The sequence below is a fragment of the Diorhabda sublineata genome, chromosome 6, assembly GCF_026230105.1.
Source record: "Diorhabda sublineata isolate icDioSubl1.1 chromosome 6, icDioSubl1.1, whole genome shotgun sequence".
NCBI classification, from domain to species: Eukaryota; Metazoa; Arthropoda; class Insecta; order Coleoptera; family Chrysomelidae; genus Diorhabda; species Diorhabda sublineata.
The window spans coordinates 14,725,905-14,750,315 of NC_079479.1; the positions used below are offsets into that span (position 1 = coordinate 14,725,905).

Consider the following 24,411-nt stretch of genomic DNA (forward strand, 5'->3'; position numbering starts at 1 on the left):
TCTTAGTTTTTTCAAATGAATCTATGGAACCGAGTTTTTTCAAATGAATCATATGTGCCCTTCTTATCGCGTCCATTTCTGTAGCTTCTATTTTCCTTTCCGCTTGTTCTCTCAGTACCCACTTTCCTGATCCTTATATCAACGTGCTTTAAATCATGAATTCTCATTATATCATACATATCCGTATAGAATATCAATCGCTTTTATGAGAGTAGGACTTATAAAAGTTTCTTGGAGTTCTTCCTCTAATTTCGTAATAGATGCATTATCGTAAGCTTTCTGAAGTCAATAAACAACAAATCTGTTGCCCTATCTCTTTCTAGTTTTTTCCCTATGACTTATTTCAAGCAGAACACATTATTATCTGAGTATGATTCCACACGAAACCACATGTTTCCTCCTCTTCTTGCTTGTTGTATTCCGTGTCAATAAGATCTTTTATTATTCTTCCAATAACTTTCCTAATTGTATTAGTTACAGATAAGCCTCTATAGTTGTTACCTTTCTTGTTTATCGATGTTACAAAGGCCATTTTCCACTCGTCCACTCTAAATTTCCACCGTTGGCGTATTTTGTAAATAGATGAATCAGAGATGAATATAGTTTTTAAGTTCCATTTTTAGTTAGTTATGCGTTTATTCCCCCGGCCACGCTACTCTTCCATTTTTTAGAGGTGTGATTGCATTTTTCACTGCATTTTAGTCTGTATGTATTTCTTTCTCTTCGCTTCATCTCCTTCCTCCAATATATAATTCTGCTTCCCGACATTTCTGATCCAATTGTTCGCTTTTCCTTTCTCTTATTCGTTGTCTTGTTTGTCTTATCTCAAGATCTCATCCTCATTAGTGTTCTGTCATTTTTGATTTCCATTTTTGTCGTTAGCCAATTAGCCAATTATCTGTTTCATAGTTCCACTTTCAGGTATGTTTTAAGTACTTTTTATTACCTTATGTTTTCATTAAGTGCGACCACTGCTAGATGCTTCAGTTCTAGAAGGTATCATGTATTCTAATTAAAAAAAAAATTTGACAGGATGACCATGTGGAATCTACTTTAGTTTGTTACAGAAATGTCAGGCAGTCCAATCTCCTGTTTGCGCTAGCTCCTCTCTAGATTAAACTGTACACATCTTTCAATTGCATAGATTTCTGCTTGGAAAATGCTTGACTGTCCAGGCATATCAAGTAATAATACATTGTATCAACTGTACCAAATAGAAATAACGAGCAACTCTAAGAAGTCTTAGAGAATATCCTTAGTTCAATGCAAGAAAATGGCACTTTTCCAAATGACAGACTATGAATCTTACAATAAGCACTACACAAGTAATTCGAGAACTTAATGGTACTCAATCAAGAATATGAAGAGTCTTATAACAAAATCAAAAGTACTCATATCATATTCAAATGGTTCAGCGACTAAATCCTGGAGATAAAATCCATAGGTTGGAATTTTTATAGATGCATCAACAATCATCGACGTAGTGTGGAAAAAACATTATTAATGTCTCCGTAGCGTAGTGGTTAAGGTTCACATGCGGGAGATCCCAGGTTCAATTTTTTTTTTCTCCGACTTATGTAGTAGTACCTATTTTATTCGTCTGTTGTTTTGTTAATTTGTTCTAATCTTGATTAAAATGTTCAAAATATTGATAAATATATGATGGAGGAATGAATGAACGCGTACGTAAAGAAAATTACCATTGAACTTCTGTATTTTGATCAAATTTTCCCAAGTTTCCCAATTCAACTACTCTACAAAATTGTTACATAATTAACTATTTTTGTAAAAAACATTCGATCAAGAATAAGTCAAGATTAATTGATTTTTCGAAAACACTCCATAGAATAATTTGTGCTTAGAATGTTTTTTTCTATCGATTTCCATGGTAAGTTTTAACGAAAAAATAACTACCCCCTATTTGGTGTGTTATTCACCCCCAGAATAAGCACATATCAAAACAAGCTCTTCAAGGTAGGTGGTAGGTGATTTTTATAAACATCAGTTGTCATTGACAGACTATTTTCTGATAATGGATGAAATTACAGGTAATTAATTGGAAAATCCCGAAAATCAAAATCACTTATCCCCGATTATATATTATTTATTATAAATTGATCAGCGTTCATTAATTATGATGTGTACTTTGTCATTACACCACATTAAAAGTTAAAATTAATAAATGTACGATAGAACTTATTTCATCGGAAAAATTAAAATTTATTTCATATTCATATTCAACTAATTTTGCAGTATCAGCCGAACAATTGACATTGTTGAGTCGACAATTCCATATTCCAAAATGTGATTAAAATTCAAAAAAATTTATTTTACTTAAACAGTCGATGTAAGGTTTCTGATTGATACAGTTGTCAAATAGTAAAGTGAAGGTTATTTCTAAGAAGGTCTCTTTGCAAGAGCTTTTATCGGAAGTGATTCTGCTGGTTCTATTAGGATTTGACAAATATATTATTTGGTAAGTTCTCACATATAAGTGTAAAAACCAAGCTCAATTTCTATATAGCTGCTTGGTAAGTAAGAGTAAGTAAGAAAAAAATGATCTAGCGTTGAAAAGCAATCAACACAAAGATGAACAAGAATATATGATTTACTTTGACGATGTTGTATTATTGTATTAATCTTGATTTGTTGCATTGGAAAGTTCCATCAATCAATAACTCCAACAAATTATGAATTCATACATGAAATACAAGACAAAAATGCTTAGAATGAAAAGCGTATGACCAGAATATGCTTCCATGGTAACAATCAAAGGAGGAAAGTCTACCGAAGACCAGGAGAGTGATTTGCAGAATTCTGCTTTGAAGAACGGAGTGCTTATGGAGATGGCTCCCGTATGATCTCTATAGGAACACGAAGCGACCTTGTGTTCATTCGTAGGGGCGACCGTGTTCATGCTTCAACATCTGACGGTTATATCGAGGAGATTTTGGCAATTCATGTAGTAACTTACATCCACTACATTGAAGACCCTTATGCATAATAATACAAGGCTACTCACCGCTAGAATCGTGCAAGATTACTTTACAGAAGTCGGTTTTCGGGTTGTGGAGTGGCCAGCATACAGTCCTGACCTAGACTTGATAGAATATTTATAAGTTGAACTAAAAAGAATTTGATTCCAGAGCTTATTGTTGCAGTAGAAGAAGAGTGAGTTAACATCCCACAAAAAACAATAACTAACATGATCAAATCTATGCCTAATCGTATAAGAGATTAGGCATTAGGCATTAGATTATTAGGACAGGAGGAGGTCATACCCATCGTTAAGAAATTAAGTGTTAAGTTTAAAACTAATCATCATCAATAATACATTAATTTCAGTCGAAAGTTTTTATACAGCATATTTCTTTTTTTGAACCAGTAACTAATTCAAAAAAAAAAATACAGTTAAAGTCAAAAATTCACAGTGGGTTAATTCCTATGCACGCAAATATCTAATATACAATTCTTTTTAAGAATACTTCAAATATTTCCAAATCTGTTACACTGAAAAAATTGTCACTGTCTTGCACATGAATTTGGAATCAACCAACAAAAATTATTATTATGATTTAGCTCGCAAAATGGGTCCTTAGGCTGGGCATGCTCAGCTATAATGGAATTTTAGAATTCACGTGGCGCCTTTCGTCTGTTTTTTATAAATAGTAAAGTAAGAGTAAATTAGTGAAGTGTATTGTATAGTGTGTAAAAAAATTAAGAGCGTGAGAGACAGTGTTTATCAATTAACTTCATGAATAGAAACGTTACATTCTGTATACTCAAACATTGTAGCTTTGAATAATGAATCTTATATGATTATACCATTCGAGATAGGTTTCAACTTGACTACGAAATTATTTGATTTCTTTTAATATGTTGAGAGTAGAAACTAATTGCAGATGGTCAATGAAACGAGTTTTTTTTGTTCGTAACAGGACTTGGAGACGTTTTGTACTTATTTCGTAATTTCTGAACATGTGAACTCATGCACGTATTGTTTTGATCATTTCTCATAGTCTTTTCAATCTCATCTTAATCTCAACAATTAATTATTTTTTTTTCTTTCAAATCCAATTACTCAGCCATTTCTAGCTATGCACTTGAGGTGTGGCATGATTATTTTTCCATTCACAGTACATTTCAATGAAACTGAGCATTAAAAATTAAACTAATAAGATAGTGGTGTAACAAATTACCCGATAAAACCACAAGGTTGGTATCTGATTATAATTATGGGTGTGTTAATTGAAAATTGGTAATTGGATTGTTTGATTATTTGATATGGTATTAAATTTCATTTTTGTAGAATTCTCTTATTCGAAATACCAGGCATGTATATTAGAAGAAATAGTGTAGTGCACAATTGATTGTATCGATAATCATTTCTTACTATTTCACATAGCGTCCTAATCTTACATGTTTATGTATTGATCCTTCATTTGAGCCCATTCATGTCTATCGTTGGTTAATAGTTGCTGTTCTTCTACTACTTCATATCATCGTCCTATATTAGTTCAGGTCTTGTTCTGGGTCGGTCTCTTGATGTCTCGTGTATTGTAATTTTTTGGTTCATCTATAAGCAGTCTTTGTTACTAAGTTTCCTGTCCATCTCCCTTTGATGGATTTTGATTTGATTCTTTAGACGACATGTATCATCTTTTGCTTTATACATTTTATTCTTCCCCATCTTATCCACCATTTTACGAATAGATGGATTGGTAGATATGTAGAAGCTCCGATTCATTAGCCTCCTTGGTCATGCGATTTTAATCCCTTGGATAACACAGTTTGGTCGTAACTTAAAGAAAAAGTTTATACTACAGAGGTAAGTTCACCTCGAGAATTGAAAGACATCACATTACTTTAACACTTTAACTGTATCATGAATTTTCAATCACTATCAGTATCATCGGGAGTCTGAGAATGGATCTTACATTGATAAATGTTTTATTCAATGTCGGCAATTATGTATGGAATACAATATCAGATAAATGACCTCACAAATGCGAACCCATTTGACAACATTTTTAATTACATTCTCACACATTTCACGCGGTATTTCATTAATTTATTGACGTAAATTTTGTTTGAGTTGCTCAAGTGTTTCTGGTTTGTTTGCGTATATTTTGCTTTTCAGATATCCCCACAAAAAGTACGGAGCAGTCATATCAGGCGACCGTGGAGGCCAAACAGCATCACCATTTCTTGAAATAGTAAGTAAGAAAAAAAAAGGTCTAGTGATTTCTCCTGACCAAATTGCACACCAGACTGTCACTTTTAATGAATTCAAAGGTGAATAATTTGAGGGTTTTCCATTGCCCTATTCTGTTCTATTCGAACTATTCTGTTTATTCACGTATCCATTCAAATGGAAAAGTGACTCGTCACTCATTATGATTTTTTCATGAAAATCGGAGCTGTCATGGGCGAGCTGTAACCATAGAGATATTACAGATAGAGTAGGCATGCTATAGGAGCTCATATAAGTGGAAGCGTCTGACCGATAGAAAGATAGTGAGAATAATTTATGTATTGCTGTCTCTGTCTAATGGCGCATGCGCGTTGATTAGATTTCATGTCAGAACATGAATTGAAACAGAATGCAATACTGTTGATAAACTAAATCTAGTGCAATGAAAATAATTGTATATTTCTCAAGTAATATTCAATAAAAATCGGTTGAGCTAATTTACAAATCATTAGGCTAAGCCTCTCAGCCCACAAGTTTTTGAAGTACTTCACACTAGAGGTGGGCAAAATAATCGATTAATCGAAAAATAATCGATTAATCGGATGATCCATTAATCGATATATATTTTTAAAAATAATCGGTAATCGATTAATCAAAAATGATCAAATAATCGAAAGTAATCAAATAATCGAAAAATATCGATTAATCGGAAAATATGAAAATATCGGTTAATCGAAAAAATCGAATATTCGAAAATAATCGGTTAACCGGAAATACTCGATTAATCGAAAATAATAAATTTATCGAAGATTGATTCTTTTACATAATTTTCAGACTTTTGTACTTTTTTGTGGTCCAGTAACCTGTAACTCAATACTCTGTTCTGTAGACATACTGGATCCAAAACTTGACATCGTCAACTTCTTTTTTTTTTTTTCTTTGCTGAAACTCACCTATTAAGAAGAAAATCTTCTCTCTGAGAAATCAATAATAAGAAATATTTCTATTGTTTAGTTTTATTTTGATGAGAATCAAACCACACTGTTATTTTTCAACTTTATAGCTGCCGTAATCAAGAAATATTTGTTTTGAGTTTTCGATCTCTTTGGCCCACATTCTATTAAATGGATCACAAGTATTGATATATTGATCGATTACATAAAATTAAGTAAGAGCATACTCCCTTTTAATTAATCGCTTTAACCAAATACAAATACCTACATATTCATAATTAGGTATATAACATTTATACTTATTTAGTTACCTAGGTAGAAAAATTATTCTTAAAAAGCTCTTTACAAATGACATTTACCTTGAAAAAAAAATAGAAAATATCATTATTTTCTTTGATGTTAGATAGTGTCCAGCGGCAAGCGTCTTTCTAAATTTTTTATTTTATGTAATATAGGTGTCGGCGAAAGATGAAACCTTTGCGGCCTAGTGCCGCATAGATAGTTTTGCTACTGCATTTTTTTTTGGATCACAGGACAGAAAATATTAGATCATTTGCTTCATTAGAACCGTTGTGATATGACGATATTTCACATAATGTTTGTTTTTTTAATTCGACCTATCCTATCACTGTGCTTTCCGATTGATTGTTTAAAGTGTGCAAAGAAAAAATCAAGGTAAGTTTCTAAGCATAACCAAATTACTAATTTGTTATTATGATTATGACTATTGCTAATTTTTATGATTATGATTATTACTAATTCCACTGAAGAGGATCCAGGTTTTTGTCCCAATTATTTTCTAGTTTTTGTTACAGATCATCATTTATAAAAACAGTTTTACTTAAAATGTTTGTAAGTCACCTGTTTTTTTAACAAGTTAATTTCAATTACTATAATCTTTGATTATACAGAGTTCGGCAAAAGGGACCAGGACCGGACTTTCACCGAACTCTGTATATTATAGTACTGTCAAATTTTTTGAGCGTGGCTAGTTTAAAGTTTATTCTTCCAATCGGTAATAAAAATATTGTGAATGAGGTGCAGATGCAGCATTTTTTGTCTGAATTGTGCTTTTTTTAGAAATATGGAAGAAAATAGAGGAAGAAGCTTACTTTGGGATTACTTCAATAAATCTGAAACTGGAGACACCTCCTCTTGTAGAAAATGTAAAAAAAAACTAAGTCATGTAGTAACACTACCAATTTAAGGAATCACTCTAAGGCAAAGCATCCACTTCTTTACGCTGAGATGCAAAATATTCATCGAATAGATAAATCTGCGAGTATTGAAATAAGAGATGATGAATCAAGGTAAATATTATTTCATAGTACAAACTACTCATCTTATTATTGTATTAATCAATGGTACAAGGATGTAGTGCATTTTTTAGAACGAAGTTCCTCATCGCTCGTTACGCTCTAAGCATTTACCGAATGCGAGCTAGGCAAAAAAGTGTCGGTCGACACCCGAAACCGACACTTTTGCAGTTAGTTGAACAATCCATTGGAAATTTTGCACAAATGGTCAGTTCAGATTGATTTTGAGCAAAATCCCTCAGCGGAAGGAGAACAAAAATAAGGGATAATTTCGATTTTTTCTTCGGCCAATAAATTATTTCGAACTGAGGTAAAATTAAAAAATAATTATTGAGCATAAAAACAAAGTATAATTATATATATATATATATATATATATATATATATATATATATATATATATATATATATATATATAAATATTTGATATACGAGCTACTCTAACTAATTATGGATAATAAATCAGGTATAAACCGGTATAAAATAAAATCACTCATGAATGCTTTTGTTTTTAGAATGTCGAGTTATAAAGAGGAAATGGAAGATCTTTTTTCGCCAAGCAATATCGTGATCCAAACTACTGATGTAGACGAAATCTCAGTAGTATCGACAGAATCGACAAACAAATCCCTTCAACTTCCAAACAAGCGTCCATAAAAAGCTTTACGATGACAAAAAGTCACAAACCAAAACCAACATGGCTTTGGCTTTTTTCGTAGGTACAGAAATGATGCCTTATAATATAGTAGAAAAAGACGGTTACAAAAAATTTGTACAAGTTTTAAATGGAAGCTATAAATTACCCAGCAGAAACACATTGTCACAAAAGTTAATTCTTAATTTGTTCAATGAAACGCGCCGCGTTATTGAAACCATTTTAAAACAAGCCAAATTTATATCTTGTACCACCGATTGCTGGACTTCCATTGCAAATAGGTCCTATATCGCCCTTAGATGCCATTTTGTAGACGAAAATTATCAGTTAGTAAACGTTTGTTTGGACTGTTATGTATTGGATGAAGATCACACTGCTGAAAACTTATGTAATAATAAAAATCTTATTATAAACGAGTGGAGTATTGAAGAAAAAGCAAATACATCATTTACCACAGATTACGGAAGTAATGTATTAAAAGCTATTAAGGATATGGGAATAGCCCATATATGTTGTTTTGGACATGCAATTAATATTGCAGTAAATAAATGCGAAACTATACGTAAAATTGGAAAAATTCTGAATATTTTGCACAATGTTGGAAAGCTGTCAGAGATTTAAAAATAGTTCAAAAAAAATACAACACTAAGGAAACAAAAATTCCTTCCTTCTCTAAAACGCGATGGTGGTCTCTTTTAAATTTAATCAAGATAATTGTTCAACAAGAAGTAAATCTCTTAAATTTTTTACAAATTTATATCCTTATGTCCTTAATGTTATCCTGAAATTACTAACTCCAATTCAAAACATTCCAGAAACTCTGTCTGGAGAAAATTATGTAACGGGATCTACCATTTTACCTATTTCTTTGGAATTAGGTAAAACACCGGTAGATGAATACACTGAAATTGATGAAGACATTGTAGAACTAAAAAGCGAAATAGCTTCATTAATTTTAAACCCACTTAAAAACAGATATGAAAGCAACGAGAAAACTCATAAACTATTGCAGACTGCCACCTTCATGGACCCACGTTTTAAAGGATACTTTTTTAGTTCTGCAGAAAACCAGATAATTGAGGATATGATATTATTTACAACTTAGTAGCGAATTAGAAATAATTCCAGTTTCTGAGAATAGAGCTGCGTCATAGCTATATACAATATACAAAAAAGTGACCAGGATGTTTTTTTAACTATGAGTACGACGTTTGTTAACTTTCCTAAAAATTTATAATAAACATCTTTCAAGATAATAATTTTTTGTTTTGCTTTTAGTTGCAAGCCTAAATCTAATACTAAAGAGTTTTTTTGAAATAAGCCCATTAAGAGCTATTGACAAATTATCACTTTTAATTAATAATATACAAAAGAAATTGTTGTGTAAGGTGGAGCTTGTGGACAACATCCTGTGAGAATTTGTTTTTATAAAATACAATGTTTCTTGTCTATTTTCTTTCTCAACAATGCATAATGGTTTTGGTATAGTTTAATTGAATTTAAAAGAGAGTTTTTAAGTGGCTTCATTACAAAGTAAAAGATTTAAATAGTTATTTGTATGCCGCGAAATACCTTTAACGTACCGAAAGAACAGCTATCGCCGTGACCCCTTGCGGCCGAGGCAAGATAATCTTGAGGTCGTTAAAAAGTTTCGAGGCTATAGCATACACACTATTTTTCTCACAATCGTTAAAATAATCAAATAATATGATAATCAATTTAACGATTGAAAAATTTATTTTCTGAGTAATTATTCCAACATAATTCAATATCAGAATCTTACTTCCAAAGACAAACAGCAGTAATGTTTTCAGCCGATCTTGCAGTACGTTGTGGTCCATGCTTAGGCCTATCAGCTACAGTCCCTCTTTCTTCGAAATCATTCACTACATTGCACGTTGCTTTTCCCAAACATTTCACGTAATTTTGCCATCGTCACAGTAATCAATAATTTTGATAAAATGTTTTAACGATTAAAACACGATGGTTTACTGAATATTTTCCCATAATAAATTCGCCACGTCTCTACTTCAATTTGTATACATGGGAATAGAAAACAAATTTAATATTTTAATAATAATAATAATAACTTTCGTATTTGATTTTTAATTTTTCTTCTCAAACAGTTTTACTACAGAATAGTCTTTGTAGTACAAGAAGTGGAGCATTCCAGGCATATTGGCTGATCACATTTCATGCATTTAATATTTGTCTTCCTGTCCTTTGATGCTGGAAACTTGGAGTAGGTTTTCCTTTTTTTTGGCTTGTCATTTTAGATGAGTTTTGAGTAAAACGAATAGGTCTCTAGTCACAAGAGGATTACTTCGAAATGAAAGGTGCATGATGAAGAAGTTGGTGCAACTAATATCTAATATTTGATAGAATATTGCGAGGTGCTCTCTTCTGGTTATTCTACTGGACGAATATATCCCACATTTCATGTCTAGTAAGTCCACCTCGGCTTTCGTTTTATTGTAGTAACAAACCATTTCAGGTTTGTTTTTCTGTCCCCTGTGGTGCATTTATAACACCAATATTACCAAATTATTCTTTTTAGGCACAACAGAAAGCAAAGTTATACTGCTTTCAAATCCATATAACCACTTTTCTGTTTGGAGATGGTAAGAATTCAGGAGATTTTTCCTTTTCATTTTTATTTCAGTGTACCCAAATACGTTCGATCGATCTCCAAGGACATCAACACACTCAATACCATAAAAAATAAAATACGATTTGCGCGGCACGTCGGCTCACAGCCAGCTGAGTTACAAATAACAATTGGCGGGAAACTACTAGACAAATACTGGGCGGGAAAAAATGGACGAACAATCAGGGATACCAATTTCGAAGAGTCAAATTTCCTGTCCGGTCTCAGAGACTGGTTAAAGAATTAATGACTTCATATCTGACGGCTTAAAAAATTGTGTATTTGTAAAAATGGAGGATATTTTGAACACTCACTATAATTTAACGCTTTCTTCTCAAATTTTTATTTTGAGATTTTTTGTTTAATGAAATGATATTAAAGCTGCTTGCACTTGAAATCTTGCTCAATTTATTTAATATTGAAAAAGTTATGTTCAATACTACTTGGTACGAACTGTGTAACTAGCGCCCTCTATGAGAGGCAGACATAAAAACAAATTCATTGGATGTATCGGATTTCAGACTATATTCGTATATAATTTCAATACATTGCTGCCACTAGTTGCGGCAAAATCGTAAAAAAGCGTGTATATTTCTATCTATCCAAGAGACGGGAACTCCTGTTGGTGAAACACCCTGTATATAATAAAATATAGGATTATTGGATTTAAAAAAATTTTAAAATGTGAAAATTAATGGTGGCTATAATTCCGCAAATTCTCAAATTGACATATCAAAAAAAAAGGAGGCACTGGACTTTATTACACTAATCGATTACCCTGTATATATACATATAGACCCTGACATTCCCGTAGGACTTTTCAAACAGTTTTATTGCGAGTAAAGTGAGTGGGTGAGACTTATCACAGGAATTACAATTTGAAAGTTATGACAAAAATAATTTGATGAGTCTCATTATGTCATCATATAAAGGGTGTTTCATAAATGGTGATCCCGTCTCTACTAATGATAAATGTATTGAACAAAATATCACAAGATGAAAATTTAGAATAATAATAATAATTCAGTTAGAGTATGTGTTCAAAATTTTCTTCCTTTTCACGAATACACAAGCCTATCCTTTTTTCTAAAGAATCTATTAATCTTCTAAACGGTTGGCAGTCAGCTATGAGGACATCAAAGTGACGATGAATTCTGTCTTTCAATTCTCGAGGCGAACTTACCTTTGTAGCATAAATTTTTCTTCAAGATACGACCAAACTGTGTAATGCAAGGGATTAAAATCACATGACAGAGGAGGCTAATGAATCGAAGCTTCTGCACCTCTACAAATCCATCGACTCGGAAATTGGTTATGACCAATTACGACGAGATCTTCTCTGGTTTAGCGACAAATACTTATAGGTACTCAGCTATTGAGGCATTTGTATGAAACTAACATTTTGAGTCTCAGAACTGAAATAAATGATAATCAAATTGTTTGTTCCATACCAAGGCTTCCAATAGATCAGTGCCTTACTTATTTAAGTTTGAATCGGAATCCCTCAGTCCCAATTTTTTAAAATGTATCAGTTTTATCGATGGAGTCTCATTTACGAGACAAAAAATTTTGAATTCACATAATGCTCACTAATTAAAAATGATAATAATTAATATCTTTATCAATACTTTATACCAGCATCGGTTATTACTTCAAAATAAAAATATCCCGAAAACGGTACAGAGTATCAAGATTTTTTGGGTGATATTGAATTTTTCTTCAAATTTTCTCAATAAATCTATTATTTTGTTCAATACTACTTGGTATCATATTCGTATAAAATTTCAATACAATGTTGCCAGTAGTTGAGGCAAAATTCTTCAACGCCTGTTCTATTATATCCTTGAGAGGAGATTAACTTTTTTTTAAACACTCTATATATAAAAAAATACCAATTTACTTTTGAATTATTCAATAGAAATCAAAAAATGAATTATTAATTATGTTATGGACTCTACCCACGAGACAAAATATGGAAGATACAACTTCCAAAAAATTCAACTAATAATAATATCATTATCAAAAACATCATTATAATGTCATTTCCGTGTATAATAATTAGATAAATTACCAATTTTATTTGGTTTTCAGATATTCAACTGCTTATTACATTACCGAATGATCATTTTTCTAACACGTAAGACTAATAGGTTCCATCATTCTTTTTTCTTTGATGATAATCCGGCAGTTGAATCATTCATTTAGGCGGACATTGAGTGCTTTTAAATAAAATTGAAGTACTTCAATAGACTTGAACATAAAAGAATAACGGTTATTACCGTTTCATTACGATTTCATTAGGAATACTCCTGTATTCTTTTTGTATCTATATTTCTATATAATAGTGATTCATTTATTTTTAATAGGCGGAATACCATTAAACATTCTTTTAGAAATTTTTATTCAATCATCCTCTATACTTCAACGTTGACTATATTCATATATGAACATTCTTTCATTCGACAAAAATATTTCAAGTCAATCAAAAATATTTTGCAATATGGACATCAAAGATTTGGAATTATTAGCAATTTTAGAGTTCAATTAAGAGCAAATGGGCCAGATAAGGAATGTACGTAGAAACTCATTTTCGTCTGATTCCCGCCTACTTAGCACCGACTCAAAGTTAGCTCAGAAATCACTAAGGTAACATTGTAAAAAAGAGCATTGAATTTTTAGAAATACAAAAAATATTTTCCAAAAAATTGGCTTATAATTCAAATAAAATTGCTGAGAAAACTGCGGTGCAGTTGGGCAAATTATTCCAATTAATCTCGCCCACTTAGCACTAACTCAAAGTTAGCTCACCGAATTGCGGAAAAAACAGAAAAAATGCTAAAATATATCAAATTAACTGCACTTTTTGGCGCGAGGTCTCGTCTTATTTCCATCGCTTCTTCATCGAGCATAATTTTACTTCTGGATGAAGGAGGAGATAAAAATCAAACATCTAATTATCTAATTAAGATCATAAAAAGATTGGTCAAAAACATGCTTTCATCATTTCTGTTTAAACATAAATCTCCCTCCTTAATAATATGTACTCTAGCCTAGCCAGCCCTCACTACACTGCAACAACTTTTCGTGATTTTTCTAAGGCTTTCGATTGTGTTAATCGTGATATTGTAATCAACTGCAGTACTACGGCTTCAAGGGTTTAAGGTCGTAGGGTTTAAGAGCAGAAATTAGCTTGTAAGTGTTGATACAACGATTTCTTCTTACAAGTAAATATAATGTGGAGTGCCCCAAGGCTCAGTACTAGCCCCGATTTTTTTTCTGTTTATGAACGACATTGCTTATCTAGACATCAGTGGTAAAATACGTCTATTTGCAGACGACACGAGTTTCTCTTGAAGCAACCCTGATCTTACGCTACTTCATAGTGACGCGATCACTCCTACCTAACTACTCCGTTCAGAATTAGTTAAAGGCTCAATATTTTACAATGCAAAAAAATGCACAATCACTTGCCAATTGAAATCAAATCGATATCATATTTTCCCGCATTGCGGAATAATTTGGGCCATATTTACTAGAAAGTGCGTTGTACTGTATAAACGACTTTTATTCTAATAATAAAATTTAATTTTTGATATGAACTTATATACTAATTATTACCTATCATTTTATTACTCATTGTGGTTTTCTTCTGTTTATTGACATTTTATTTTAATTTGTATTTTTATTCAGTTAATTCTATGTTTTTTTTTCTAGTTTTTACAAGCTTTTGTATACAAATTGTAACAATTGTTTGACAATAAAGCATTTCTCTCTCTCTCTCTCTCTCTCTCTCTCTCTCTCTCTGGCGCTACGGTTTTCACATTAAGACCTAGATGGGTCTTCTGATCTCCAGCAATCTGCCAATTTAGTAATAACAGCAGCTTTCCGAATTTTCAGTTAACTCAGGAATCATTAAGTACAATTGAATTCAAATTAATTATTGAATCATCTGTCACTGAAATTGATAGTGATAGATTTGGTGAGAGCTCTGGGTGTGTGCTTTTTCATTGAACAGAAGTGTATCAAATTACTCGAAATTCATTCATTAAATATATCTTTCAATTTTGAAAAGTTACGAGTCCTTTAAAATAGTTATTCACATTATAAATCCGGAAAGTGATTTAGTACGGCACGAGATAGATGTTTATAGACGAGGCGACGAAGGAGCCGAGTCAAGAATATTTAATCTAGTACCGTAATAATAAATTCAGGGACATGTAGCGTCATATGTTTTTTTTTCATACTGTTCTCTGTTTTAAATAAAAAGCAAAATATGAAATGTCATGTTTGACAATTTTACTGAAAAATAACTCCTTTAATTATTCTCTCATTATTTGAAAAAAAAAATGAAAATTAACAGAAGTCACTGAGCTAACATTGTAAACAAAGGCAGACATTGAATTTTTGGAAATTTAGAAGCATTCTTTTCAAACCTTAAATTTTCAGTCAAAAACATCAAATAGCTCTTCATTATGATCTAAATTACTCGATGGTCAAATCAGTGATGTGGTTAATGAGAATGTAAACATTTCCCGTTACTCTGAGTTAATAGCTTTTTTAAAAGAACATAGTGTATACTACCATCCAAACCAGTCGAAGGTGCTACTACTGGTGAAAGTTATCGCATTAACCCTTAACCGGCGTTGTCCGAAATTTTAACACTTCATGCGTTGCATTAGTCCAGGGGACTCCAAAATATAAATAGTGTATTTCCTATTGCATACTGAAATATTTTTTTTATTGTATACATAATCAAAGACGTATAAAAAACATTCTTTATTTTCAACCAACTTAGTAACAAACCAGAGCAAAAAATCTAAAACTAAAGATATTAATATTTCAACAAAAATAAACATAGTATTCCTTTTATATTTATCTTCAGAGAAAAAACTGAAAAATAAAATTTTTTTGTACTGAAAACATATTTAAAAACATAAACTAAAAAAAACTTACTTTTTTACTTACTTACTTTTACAGTAAGCTGTAAAATATTGACAATGATCAAAACAAGTATACAACAATATTGCTAGTTAAGCATAAGTTTGCATAAGGCATGTTGAGCAGAATCATCATATTTTGAGGTCGGTCTAGAATCTACAGTTCAGAGATTGCATATTCTTAATGAATCACCCTATATAAAAAAAATATAATATTTAGGAATCCTCCCGCTTTTTAATGCATTGAACACACAATTTCCTCGAACATTGCAAGCAAATTGGTTTTCTGCATGCAACACATGGAAAGCCAGTTTTTCTTTTTAATTTTGGGTCACATATAAAACAATCCTTCCTCTGATTTCTAGGCAAAACATCTTCATCATCAGCTGGGATTTCAAGTGCCATCTTCAAAATTCTTACAATACCTACTTTTAGCTCTCTTGATAAATGTGCACTTTGCACTCTTTCATGAAGAAGTGGTTCGTATGTTTGTTTGGTCAGTAATTTCAAACAATCTTGTCTCTCCAGCTGATCTGCGTTGAAGCAAGATTGATGAATGATATAAGCAAACAATCAAGACATATCTACAATTCTGTAAAACAGAGCCATTGGCCAGCGTTGCGTCCTTCTACTACAGGAATATTTAGTGGTTTTCTCGTCTACAGCATCCACTCCAGATTTTGGGTTATTATAATATGTATTAATTTCAGGAAAATCACCATCATCATGTTTGCAGTGATGCATCGAAGAAATAAGGTTAACAGTTTTATTTTTCTTTGGTACTCTGGAAATTAACGTTTTATTACTTGTAAAGCCATAATGTAGATCCCACCAGTCTTAGTTTGTAGGGTAGAAATTCTTTAGGTATTTCTCGTTTGTTTTTCTTCATCCTATTTTCTTCATGGTTCCAAAGTAAGTAAGCTTATTTTACTCATTAAGATAATCAGTGAGCTGTATTGAAGAGTACCAGTTATCACCCGTAATATTTCGGTTGCTTCCAAATAGTGGTTTGAGGAGGCGGACAACAGGTTGCGTTGGAATAGCTAACCGTTTTTCTTCATCTGTAATATCTTTTAGGGAGTCAGTACCCTTGCCACAATAAATATATGTATTGTATTTATAGTGAGTCTGGGCATCAACAAGACATTGGACTTTCTGGTCATATTTTACGGGTTTGCTAGGTAAATACATTTTAAAGTTGCACCTACCTCTAAAGCCGACCAGCATTTCATAGACAGTTGCATTGACTCCTAAAGCGTAACTTGATTGAGAGTTTTGGTTAAATTTTTCAAATATATGTGATATCAGTTTTTACTCTTAGGATTCTCTCTTCATGAGTGTCGGACCTCAGGCAAGCTAATAAAACAGCAAATCTTTTTGTTGACATTACCAGTCGAAAAATTTCACGACCAGTACCTCATGTTGAAAAAATTGATTCAATGGCCTCATTATTAGACTTAAAGGCAGCAGTTAATAGCAGAGGTCTAAGAAAACCATTTATTCCAATGGAATTTGTTTCTTGGTACTCTGTGCGAATCTGATTGCCTGGTTTATTACGAAATCCCTGAATTTTTAAATTTGTGTATTGTACACAACAATATCTAGGATATCTTGCGAGAATATTTGCCTCCATGCTTCCAGTGGTGCAATTTCTGGTACGACATTTTTATTCCCTGGCAACTTCAATATGTTATACCAAAAATTATAAAATGAATAATTTACAAATTTTGCCTAATTAAGATACATTTAAACTATGATTATCGTATTCCTCAAGAAATTCAGCGTATATTTGATTTTACAAGTCTTAGTCTATCTCTTCAAATAAGAGGTGGGGGGAAGCATGACTTTTATTATGAAAAAACGCCTGTAAATCGAGTTCTACTTAACCTATCTATGCAAACTTAGTCTTTTTGAAGAGAGCTCCTTTCTACCAATGTAAAAGTTATTTCGAAATATTTTTGGTATTTAATTATGCTCTCTAGCAGTGGACCTACAACTTTGTAAATAATTTCCAGGTTTTTCGCGAGGTCACTATTGTCATAATTTTTTTTCCGAAGCTGTATTATAAACAGTTCCCGAGATTTGGCCGAGAGCCATTCTTATTGGGACACCCGGTACTTTCTTATTTTCAATAATGCTGGACGATGTGTGAATTTTTTCAAGTGCCCCGCCAACAGTGTGTATTCCAGCTCTTTGATCTATGCATTTTCCTTGTCTGTAGCCTACCAAAAGTGCTTTTAGTGAAATTTTTATATTTTCTGAACACATCCAAATATTGCATCGCATTGCTGTTGATAACAGTAAAAACCATGTGTTTTTGTGTGATCAATCCGAATCACTAACTGAGTTTATTTTATTTATTGAACAATATAATGTACTTAATGATATTTGCAATGTTAATATTAATTTGTCAATTATTTGCAAAAAGTAATGTTGATTGACCTCCAGGACAATTATTAATATTTATTGAATTGGATGCAGATGAAACATGTATATCTCTACTAAATGTTGATGTTTTCTTTTTCATCATCATTCATTGTTATTCATTAATTTAGACAAAACTTAACTTAAAAATTTAAGGTCGAATTTAAGAACGAACAACTGTCAGATGACGTCGTCTAAAAAGATATATTTGATATAACATTTAACGGCGTATTTAGTGAAAACTATGAAGTTACTATATTTATAAATTTGATTATCTTCATAACTATATCTCTTTAAAATGGTTGCTTCTCTTAAAACAAGGAACCAACTAAACAAATCGTCATGGTTTTGTTCACGGACTGATCCAGATAAGCAAATTAAAGTTGAAAGCTATAATTTACAACTCAATTAAAAATAAACGTATGCAATCTAGATTAGAGTCAAATAAATAATAAATTTAAACGGATGCTATATTTTGATATTTTCATGGTTTCTCGGTGGAGGTAATTACAGTAGCGGGTTTTATCAAGAATTTTTTTAAAACAAACTTAAAACAGTTATTATTAAGTATATTATATATTATTAAGTATATTAATTATTGTAGGATATAGTTCTTAAGTTTGATAATACCAGGGAGCGTGGATTATTTAATTAATTTACTAGTGTACAAGATTTTGATCAAAAATAGAACAGACCAATACCACAAACAGTTCTACTCGTATCTCGCTAGATTCGAAAAAAATCTTTGTTTGAATTAGAACGTTCCAGTACAATTATTCATAAAATTTTTCGAGATTTTCAAATATATTTTTTTCATTCTGTTAATGACGAGCATCAATAAATACGTTTCTCACTAAGAGCTTTTTTATTTAAAAACTTTCATCCAATTGCCTTTAAACATACTTTTATTCGACTATAGTTGATTACAAGAGTACAAATAATATTGATCATTTTAATAGCAAATTTACACTAACGAAATATTCCATGAGATGGATAATACTCCAGGAGGGATGTTGTTATTTTCAGTGGGTTTGGGCTCGTTGTTGCGAAATGATGAAGTTCAAAGTTGACAAAATTTTTAGTTTATTGAACAGAGTTTCAAAAGGTACCTGACAATGTACACAAAAATCAATCAGTATCTAACTTTTACAATTTTGATAAGAAAAATAATCAGGACTTTATATAAAAGCAACTTATTTGTTTGTTAACAATTCTGTGGAAGAAAATTAATGAACAAAGTTTTGACATGTGACAACAAGATTTGAATACAAAAAGAAAGCCTAATTTGATAGGAAATGAACAAACCTTTTGAATCGTCTGACAATACCTGTTTTGATTAACAAAACTCTTGCTGAACAATCGTCGCATTGTCAATACTTAACAATTCTTGAGATTACAAACTGGAGCACGTCTGCCTGTCGCATTTCATTTCGCTTTTTCGCTATCACATTAACATATTAAAAAGTGCTTATCATCTGCCAACTTAACTAAATTAGAAATTAACATGAACATGGTTACCAACTTTGACTCTATATAAAACAAAATAGTGTGAGGTAAGGATGGGATCAAGGTTGGGATAGGTCTCGGGTCAGCTGTCAATTTGATCAATTCTCAACAAAGGATCAGCTTTAAACTATTACACCTCAATTTATTACGCGATTCTCTTTGAGTTACCCTGCAGCCCCGTACCACATTGTTTAAACTGAAATTGTTTCAACCGGGCAGATTGTTTTAAAATTCTCTCTCTTCTTCTACATCGTATGTTAGGACTTAGTCCTGTGTTTGCATCAATGGTTACCTATATCAAATTATTTTTTTAATGCATCTAAATGTTCTTGATTTTAGGTCTCTTCTGTTCTGAAATTTCAAAATCAGTTTTTTTTCATAATTTTTTAAAGAAAGATGAAATTTGACGTTAAAAACTTTTTGACAGTTGATATTTAGTTTAGTCGTGAATGGTAGTTCACTCTTCTTCACTAATGACAGTCAAATAATATAGCGTGAAGACAAACATTCAATTAATTTCTACGCAAGTATCTTTAGTTTCTATGTTAACAAAAAAAATCAAGGATTGGGTATGACAGTAGAAAAGAGAAAGGAGGAAAAGGGAAAATAGTGACTACTACTCAAAAAAAAATTATTAATGCCCACTACGACATTTATAAAACTCCTCATATTAAATCTGAAATAATTCGACATTTAGATATGGCATATGGTCGATTTTTATAAATTTCTGAGTACAAAAGTCTTGTGGTACGGCCGGTATTATGGTGGTATTTACATTGTTGCCAGATCTTTCTTTTTTCCGGAAAAATAATGGACATGGTTACTTCAAATAGATCACCCTGTATATTTTTCGCTTTCCAAAATCCTTAATAAATACTAATCATTTCTTATCTAATGTTTATCCGAAAAAGAACGAATTAATATTTTAAGATATGGTAATAGGCGTAGGAGTCAACAAGAAACGAGTAATATCTTTAATAATTTATATCCTAACCGAAACCCCATAACAAGATCTACTGTCAGTAAATTAGTAAAAAAGTTTAACGAAACTGGTTCAGTAAAATATTTATCCAAATCATGGCGTAAAAAAACTGCATCAACTCAAAACAAATCTATGTTTGTGACCTGTTAAAAGACAATCCACACTTGAGTACTAGATTTGAAATTTTGCAAACATCATTAATCAAAATTTTGCGTGATAATAAATTCCATCCATACAAAGTAACGTTGGTTCAAGAATTGTCAGATGAGGATTTTGATAGACGTGAAGAGTTTGCAGACCTAATATTACAATTAAAACGATCCAAATTTTTTAAGTAATCTTGTGTTTTGAGACTTTTGTATTAATGGAAACGTTAATCGGCATAATTGTAGATACTAGTCACGTAACAATCCTCGTTGGATGCGTGAATCCTACACCCAATATCCCGAAAAACTAAAACTTTATTAGATGTTGCAAAATGTATTTTGCAAAGTTTTAAAAATCGCAGACTTGTTGTATTAAAGTAAAAGGACAACATTTTGATTATCATAAAACTTACTCTAGATAAGTAATTTTATTGTAGAAGTAAGAAGAGTTATCATTTCTTGTTATTGATTTAATGAAGATGCGATTTGCAATATTGACACTTGACTGTATGGTGCTTCATATTATTTTATATTTTGTTTTGATAACTGAATACATATAACTGTGTATGTAACGCCACTGTGAAGAATGAATATAAACACATCAATTCATTTACCCCCTAGCTATGTATTTTCACACCAATTATTTCAACTGTTTTTTCATTATTATGGTGTCATGTGGATTATTCATTCATTTTAGTGTCGATAACGATCTACCAAAATGGATTCCGTTATAAGTTCTCCGTTATTGTAATAAAATTGAATTCATATGTGAAAAGAGAAATTTACTGGGCCTTGATGTAATTTTTTCAAATCGAGAGGATTAATTCTTACCTTCCTTTTTAACTATCAGGAGGGCTGCTAGTTTGAAAATAGACAAATAAAAATAAATATTCGTGATTTGATATGGTTTTATTGTTTTTCAAAATATTCTCTATTAAGATCAATACACTTCTGAATGAGTTTGAACCAATTTTCGAAGCATTTTTGCCATTCCGATTGGTGTACCTTCGAACGCATCTACCGCTTCTTAAGATAAATAATCAGACAGGGCTAAATCTTACGAATAGGGTGCATGAGGTAGTAATTCAAACTTTAATTCAGTAGTTTTGACCATTGCAATAACAAAGGTCTCAGCTGGTGTTGATGAAACAACAACCATGACCAGATGGAACGCTCTTTGCCTCCTTTGGAGCTGGTTCTCCCTTTCCAGTCCATTGTTTTGTTTCGGATGTGGAGTGATGGACCACTTTTCATCTATGATTATAAAAGGGTGCAGAATTCGGCTTCATTCCTCTTGAACTCGATAAAAGCATCTTCATGACGCTGTTTTTGTTCCATTGTGAGCAAACGCGGCCCCCATCTTGCTATCCCATGTTCAAATTTTCTGTTAATATCAGATGTACCGCACTTGTTGAAATGTCAACTAAGTCTTCTAGGTCGCGTACTTTGAATCGACGATCATCCAGTACCGCTTTGTGGATTTTCTTAAAAATTTCCGGAGTCGTCACCTCATTTACAGCCTCGTTTAAACTCTGCTACCGAATATTTCACGGTTAATAACGAAGGAGCAGTCTCAATCAGTCGGTCTAAGGCATTTCAAAGTATTGTATAGCCAATTTTTTCCATGTTCACAAATTTACTGAAAACGTTCAATATTAACGGCTACTAAACAAATACTAAACAACGTGGCGTCATACCAGGTACTTATGAGTCCATCGTCGTATTGAGCTGATTTCTTATTTATCTGAGTGTTGACGGATAATTAACGCGTCGTTTTCTAGTCATTTTCACCATTATTCTATGTAAGGTTCATTTTTTTATTTTCTTTCGCCTATAGTACTAAGTCCTTATCCTTGAATTTAAAATATTAGAGCATTCAATACCAAATAATCATCTGTTCTCAATTTAAGTCAATCATTGATCAGAAGCGTATAAATAAAAATGAAAGTTTAAAAAAAATTATACGGCTGGGTTTGCGTGCTAAATTTTAATAGGCCCACATCCCATAAATTATCATTTTACAATGTTCAAAGCGAGGATCATTTTTGAAACGATAAATATTCATATCGATAATTTTTTATATGTATAACAGGTATGATGATCCCACGTAAACTATTATCCACAATGTGATATGATCAGGCAGCTGGATTGATTGTTTGTTTGGAACAAAGAAAGTTTAAATACGCAATTGATATATCGGAAAATATTTCACTTTATGTTTCGCAGATATCAAATCAAATTTCAGAAAAAATTTTATACTTTGTATTTTTCTTTGTATTTCCTTATAAATAATTACAGAGTGTCCCAGAATGCTGTGCCATATCAAAATTACATTTTCAAATAAAACCTCCCATTCATCACCTGGATATAGGGTTGTGATGTGTTCTACGGGGTATTTAGAAAGTTACAACCACACACAAGTGTAAGGAGTATCTTCAACCAACTTAGCTATTGGGGTGTGCAAACAATATTTGACGAAATCAAATGTACCCTTACCATTTTCACTTGTAATTAGCGGAAGTTGGCTTTGAAAAAGTACTAACATTTTGTAGGTGAGCTCCACGAAAAGATAATCAGCACAGAGACTTTTTCTACTAAGTTCTATTTGTAGATAAAGCCAAGGTCAATGAAAATGGTTGTGTTAACACTATTATTTATGAATTAAACCATATCACTTAGTAATACACAGTCTAACTAACTGATCGTTGAATGTGAAGGAAGGTTTTGTTGGTGAATATGTGGTAGGACAATATTTTTTTGAGGTACATTCAAATGGTGAAATGTACTTAGATTTTCTAGTAAACCAATTACCTCTTTTATTATAAGAAGTCCCACTTCGTACATGTCAGAGGATGCGGTTTGTCCAAGAAGGTGCGTTTGCCTACCCACGCTAATCCAAACTAGATACTCGCATGATTCTGCGCTCTGGAAGAATTACCTCAATACTGGATAGTGCCAAAACATTGATAATAATCCCAGGCACCAAACCCAGCAGTAAATCGAATTCAACAGATGGTAATGACCGTTGATATGCGGTGTAGTGCTCAAAATCAATCATATGGAACGACTTTAAGTACCAATTCCAATTACTCAAATGGAAAGATAGATTTTGTGGTGATGCAAATGAAGATATCATTGATGCAATTACAGTATATGAACAATGTCTTAATATATAAGATGAACATGCAGTTCATAATGTTGCGGCAACTTGATGACAGAAAATTGAGGCATTGTTCACTATTTTTGACGTAGCTTTAGAATCCTTAAGGCATTCACGTCTATTCGGAGACTCGGTAATTTCAGAACACGTACATATTTTTTTATTATTTATCAAATTTACATATTAAGAGAAGCTACCAAACAAAGTTACCAAATTTAAATGAAATAAACACATTTTTCTACGGTCGCATCAAAAATAAACTGTACAAAATACCTCAAACAACAAGGGATTATATAATGGAGACAAAACGGAAAAAATCAAAATATCTCTAGAACTAAAATAAATACAATATCAAAGGTGTTGGTTTTACTTATAATATTTTTCACACTTTGTATATTCCAATTACTTTCGCTAATCACTTCTTCAATGTTATGTTCTCATTCCCAATATTTATGTTGTCGTCGATTCATTCTTTGACGAACGCAGTGAAT

At 31.9% G+C, this 24,411-nt stretch overlaps 1 long non-coding RNA gene across 1 annotated transcript; it reads left to right on the plus strand.

The window, feature by feature from the left end:
* Positions 1 to 6,777: 6,777 nt before the first annotated feature.
* On the plus strand, positions 6,778 to 9,358 carry LOC130445478 (uncharacterized). Its single transcript, XR_008910057.1, has 4 exons — positions 6,778 to 6,822; positions 7,228 to 7,457; positions 7,538 to 7,773; positions 7,979 to 9,358. It is a non-coding gene; the product is annotated as an uncharacterized LOC130445478 (long non-coding RNA).
* The last annotated feature ends 15,053 nt before the right edge of the window (positions 9,359 to 24,411 follow it).